Source organism: Leopardus geoffroyi, chromosome D4 (assembly GCF_018350155.1).
Source record: "Leopardus geoffroyi isolate Oge1 chromosome D4, O.geoffroyi_Oge1_pat1.0, whole genome shotgun sequence".
Classification (NCBI taxonomy): Eukaryota; Metazoa; Chordata; class Mammalia; order Carnivora; family Felidae; genus Leopardus; species Leopardus geoffroyi.
The window spans coordinates 15,267,809-15,273,267 of record NC_059342.1 but is presented as its reverse complement, the minus strand read 5'-3'; the positions used below and the strand labels follow the sequence as shown (position 1 = coordinate 15,273,267).

General features: G+C 35.9%; 1 long non-coding RNA gene across 1 annotated transcript; it reads right to left on the bottom strand.

Moving 5' to 3' along the window:
* Window positions 1–272: 272 nt before the first annotated feature.
* On the bottom strand, window positions 273–5,119 carry LOC123593109. The gene is made up of 2 exons (XR_006710127.1): window positions 4,308–5,119; window positions 273–794 (listed from the first exon to the last, which is right to left on the bottom strand). It is a non-coding gene; the product is annotated as an uncharacterized LOC123593109 (long non-coding RNA).
* Between the last annotated feature and the right edge of the window lie 340 nt (window positions 5,120–5,459).

The following is a 5,459-nucleotide window of genomic DNA, read 5'->3' as shown; positions in this document are numbered from 1 at the left end:
GAGATATACACCCTCTCTTGGTGAGGAGTCCCTTCTGTCCATGGTAAATGCTTCTACTGTGTTACAAATTCTTCATCTCCCCACCTCCTCAAGGGACCTTTTTCATAAATCCTCCCTCTCTCTCTCGCTGTCTCTCTCTCTCTCTCTCTCTCTCTCTGTCACACACACACACACACACACTTCACTGTTTCCTCCTCTCTATAAGCTGTTTTATTTCAACACACAATATGATCAAGTCTCTCTTATTACAAAAAAATGCCTTCCAAGAGCCATATTTTTAAGAGCCATATTTTTATTAGTTATTCTCCATTTGGGAAACAAGATGTAGAGATATCTTGTCTCCCTAACAAAAATAAAAAATATTTTCAACAGTTACCTAAACTCGTTGCCTCTCCCGTTTAAATACCCATTTACTCATCGACCCACTGGCATTTTTCTCCTGTACCAATTATTTCTTGGACACCATTTTGACCCAGATCACCATTTATGTGTAGGTTATAATTGCATAGAAAATTACTCCAAAACTCAGTGGTTTAAAACAAGAATAACTTATTATCTCCTTTGGTTTCCGTTTGTCAGGAAGTTGGTCAGGACTGAATGGTCACAGCCTATCTCTGCTCCACGATGTCTGGAACGCTCAAGGCTGAAGGTTGGAATCATTGGAAGCCTTGTTCATGCACATGTCTGGAGGTTGATGATGCCTGGGATTTTAGCTGGGACTCTTCACTGGAACCCTTACGTGTGGCCTTTCCCTTCTTCATAACATGGTGGCTGGGTTCCAAAAGGCAAGCACCCTGAGAGAGAGAGAGCCCAGCGGAAACTTTATGACCAGGCTTTGGAAGTCACATAGCAACACTTGGTCCATTGGACAGACAGCCACAGATTCCCTCTCAGACTCACTTGTATCACCCTGTTTCTCGCACGTATCTCTGTCTTAACACAACATGGGAATAGGAACTTCCATGAAATTGAGTTCAAGGGGAAATACAAACAAATTTGCAACTTAGCTAAAAAACAATGATAATCAAATGAAACTAAGAATTAAATTAAAAATGATAACCAAGACACCTCATCTATGAGATGCAGTTAAGACAGTGCTTAGATGAAAATTTCATTGACCTTAAAGAAAAGCTAATTCCAATGGTATTAAACTGTGTCAGACCTTAGAAAAGTAAGGAAAATTTTCAAGTTTGTTTTGTGAAACAAGAATAACAATGATTTTCAAAATTTTATCTTTAATGGGTAAAAGAAGCCTATTTATATGTTATTATAATTGATATATTTAGTCTGAGTTCTATCCTTTTATATTACGTAGCCTGTAGACCTATCTATATATGATCTGTATTCTTTGCTCAGTTTTCAAAGTTCTTTAGATATTTTCTTATATTTTCTCATTTTCTTATATTTTCTAGTCTTCAGGTCTCAATTCAAACGTCCCCTTCCCAGAAAGGACTTGTCCAACTTGGCTGAGACCTTCCATACCACCACTCTGTTTTCCACTCCTCTTTAAGTTTCTTCATATCATAATCAGTACTTGAAGTTAACTCACTGGTTTATTACCTTAATACTGGTAGTTAAAAAAATTTTATGCCTGAATGTTATTTGAAACTGTATGGTTTTTTTTTTTTTATTTTAACTTGTACTCTTTCTAGTAATGCCTCACTCATTTTAAGCATTTGGTAAGTTTGTTACCGCTGGATTGAACGAGTGAGGACTATACCCTTATGTAAAATGTGAAATATAAATGGTGATGCTGATGATGAGAGCTAATATTTGTGGAACATTTACTATAATGCCAGGCACTGTTCTAAGACTTGCATGTTTAACTCATTTATTCCTTACAATAATCCTCTGATAGGTACCATTGATACTCTCCCACTTTACAGATGAGAAAACTGAGGCACAGAGTGGGTATGTAACTTTGCCAAAGTCACAGAGTTCGTAAAGACTTGCTGAAGGTTAAGTAAGAAGTTACAAAGACTATAACTGTATTTCAGATGGGAACTATGTGTAAAATAATGTCATCCTAAAAGTGGAAGGATTGTACTCATAATATTTTATTTTGTCACTATTGTGCCCTATGTATAATTCTTATCCTTTTATTGCATTTTAAGTTTTGAAAGCAAGCACTTTAAAAGTACCCATAGATCATAGAAGGATGCTAAATTAATAGTGGCAAAAAAAGTAGCTTCTATTTACGCAGCACTTTCTATGTGCCAAGCGCTGTTCTTAGTGCTCTAAATATATTGCTTCTTTTCATTCTCACGATAGTAGCTGATGCTGTTATTTGCATTTTATACATGAGACATTGAAGCACAGAGAAACTTAGTGACTTTCCTAAAGCCACTGGGTTTGTAAATGGCAAAGCCAGAATTTGAACACGGTCAGTCTGGTTCACTGTCAGTGCTTACAGGTATTATGTTCTATTACTCAGTAAATGCTTATGGGTGATTAAAGGATCTCAGAAGATATATATTTCATTACAGGATAATATAATTTAAGGCATGATTTATTCATATACTTATCTATCCAAGTTCCAGGTTTATACTCTTGGATAAACCACGTGAGAACACAATCTAGGTTTTAGTGAATCATACTGGGTGAATTAAGAAGTACATTTAAGAAATACGTGATTCTCAGAGTCTATGATTTCTCTTGGGAACACAATGATCTTTAATTAAGGTAAATTTTTTGAGAATCACAGCCATGTTTTATACTTCTTCAATAATGTTCTTTAAATGGTCTCCTCAAGATGCAATATATATTGCATATTAGTAAAAAATACCCATGGATTTATAGAAGCATTCCGATATTTAAAGGAATAGTTGCCAAGACAAACTTTCCAAACCAGGAATGACTATTTTATCAAAAAACAGGTGATGATGCCTCTTCAGACATAACCTTCTTTAGAAAAATATAATTTATTTTATTTTCTACAGAGTATTAATTCCATATCTCAAAAGAAAAGAAAACAAGATGTGATTAAGTGCAAATTTCAAGACGAAACTTGGAAGCTTCCTCATATCCTTGACTACAACTTATCACGAAACAAAAGTAATATTTTCCAAAGGAAAATAAACAAGTGTTAACAATAGCAACTACGATATAAACCACTGTTGAACTGAGTATGTGCATGGAGGCTTAAGAGCTATCTTTAGATCCCGGTTTTTAGATGAATCCATTCACAACAAGATAAAATACATCACAGCCACCGGAATACATATTTCATTGTTTAAGACTTTCTGAATCATCAAGCGGACCTACTAATGAGGCATTGGTATAACATGAGGACACGAATTACTGCTTCTTTAAATTAAAAAAAAAAAAAGACTAGTTTTTTATCCAAAGAAATAAATTTGTACAGTATCTTATAGACATTTCTGGCATAGAAATATACAGTAATCACAGAATATAAAAGAAAGGAGATATCAAAAACTGCCACTACAGGGGGAAAAAGGACATTTTGTAAGGATAAAAAGGGTTAGAGAGAGTTAAAAACTGGAAGGAAATTAACCATTGAATGATAAGCATGCAGAAGGATTTTTCCCTCTTCTTACGTGTTCTTTGTGTTTCCGTATCTTCAAGAATCAGCTGCAATTACATTTAAATCTTTAAAGTGTTACAAACTTCTGCTACAAAAATAATAAAGGGAATAACGATTTATTTGAGAGGATTAGCAACTGAAAATAGTAAATACATCTCCTGTATGGCCTGACAACCGTAACTTTTATCATTTCAAGGTTAGTAGTTAGTTTAGCCTTAAATAGCAGTGATCAGCTCAGCACCTCAGGAACATTAATGATAAATTTATAGTGCCTTTATTGAAACATTTCTATAAAATTTAAAAAATATGTATCAACTCATATCTCCAATGGTACGCTAAAGAATCACCAGAGTGTGGCATCATCTATAATGTGACCTACCAATGAAAACTAACAGTAACAGGTCATAAAAACTCACCTCATCTATATAAGCAAGGTACATACCCCTGCTTATTATAACTATCCCAAATAACATAACTTATTCACGTTAACAGTTATAGATATTGTAACAAAAGAAAGATCATTAGCATCAGAGGGACCCACCTGCTCAAAGACTAAAGCCCCCATGTATTGTCCACTTTAACCGAACTTAGCTAAATATTTTTGGTGAGTGACAGAGCTTCTCTAGCTGGGTTTAAATCCAATCACAGATTTCTAGGCCAGCAATTATAGGTTCTGTCGTCTTCACGCAAGGACAGCTAGAAAATGTACATGCATCTCAGAAAAAAATATTATAAATCAATGCATATATGTAAATATCATTACCCATGCTGGGCTTCTCATTCTTGCCAGAGTTTTATGCCAGCGAAGAGAACTTTCTTCTAGGTCGTTTATCTTCACCAATCCTTCTTCTTAATCTCACAGGAAATCAAGGCTTACTTTTCTTTGGTCCTTAAATAAGCATAGCTCTTCATAGGTGAGGAAGAACCCCAACTAACAATTTTGAATCATTTCCTGAAAACTCTCGGAAGTTTCACTTGACCAAACTCACGCTATAGAAAATGACAAATCTTATCTTCAACAAGCTCCATTTCAAAGCAGTTTGAGGGAGAGGGGAGACAAACAAACAACCAAAAAAAAAAAAAAAAATTACAGGTGGAACCAATGGTGGGCAGGCAGCAAAAAAGATCATTTGAATTTAAATGGAGCACTTCCAAGAATTAGAGCACGGTCAAGCTTTTCCATGTTCTTCTTGTCCTTCAGTCTGATATGGAGATCCAGACGGGACTCCCACTTCCCAGTTAGTCAGCTGTAGTCATGCGCTTCTGTCCTCTGACTACGAGAATGGTTTCCCAGCCTCTGCATACAGAGGTGATCTGCTTTCATTGTGAAAACCTTCACAGGAGGCAAGAGAGTACATGTTAGATCCTTGATTGTATCTGATTTGGGGACCAGTGAATGGAGGCATAAATGTTTGCATTGCAAGAGAAAGACAGAACCGCCTGAAAACAATTTCATCCTCACTGGGGACTTCTTTTGGGGGCTTCCTACAAACTCCTCCGGAAATAGCTGACGCTGATTCACTTGCTTTGGGGACACACTTTATCATGGCCAAATTTTTTATGGCGCTTGATTGTGAGATCTAAGATAAGTGATGTTGCTTGGCAACACAACAGCCCCCACCTAGACCTTTTCATTTTGACTTACCTAAACTCAAATTTTAAACTTTCAGAAAGAGCACAGATGGTTTTAAGAGTTAGCATTTAATATTTGAAGGAGAAAAGTGTTCAATTCTAATTTATTCTCCTAGCACAAGAAATTCTAAGTTTTTGTGCTAAGCAATTCCATTTATATCCATGTGAGATGTCTTGCCATTTCCCTCAGTCTCCACCCCAGCTGTTCTCATCACTACCCACACTCAAAAAAATTTCTCTCTCTATGCGTTTGTGGTCTTAATTTCTTCTCTAGAAAGGAATG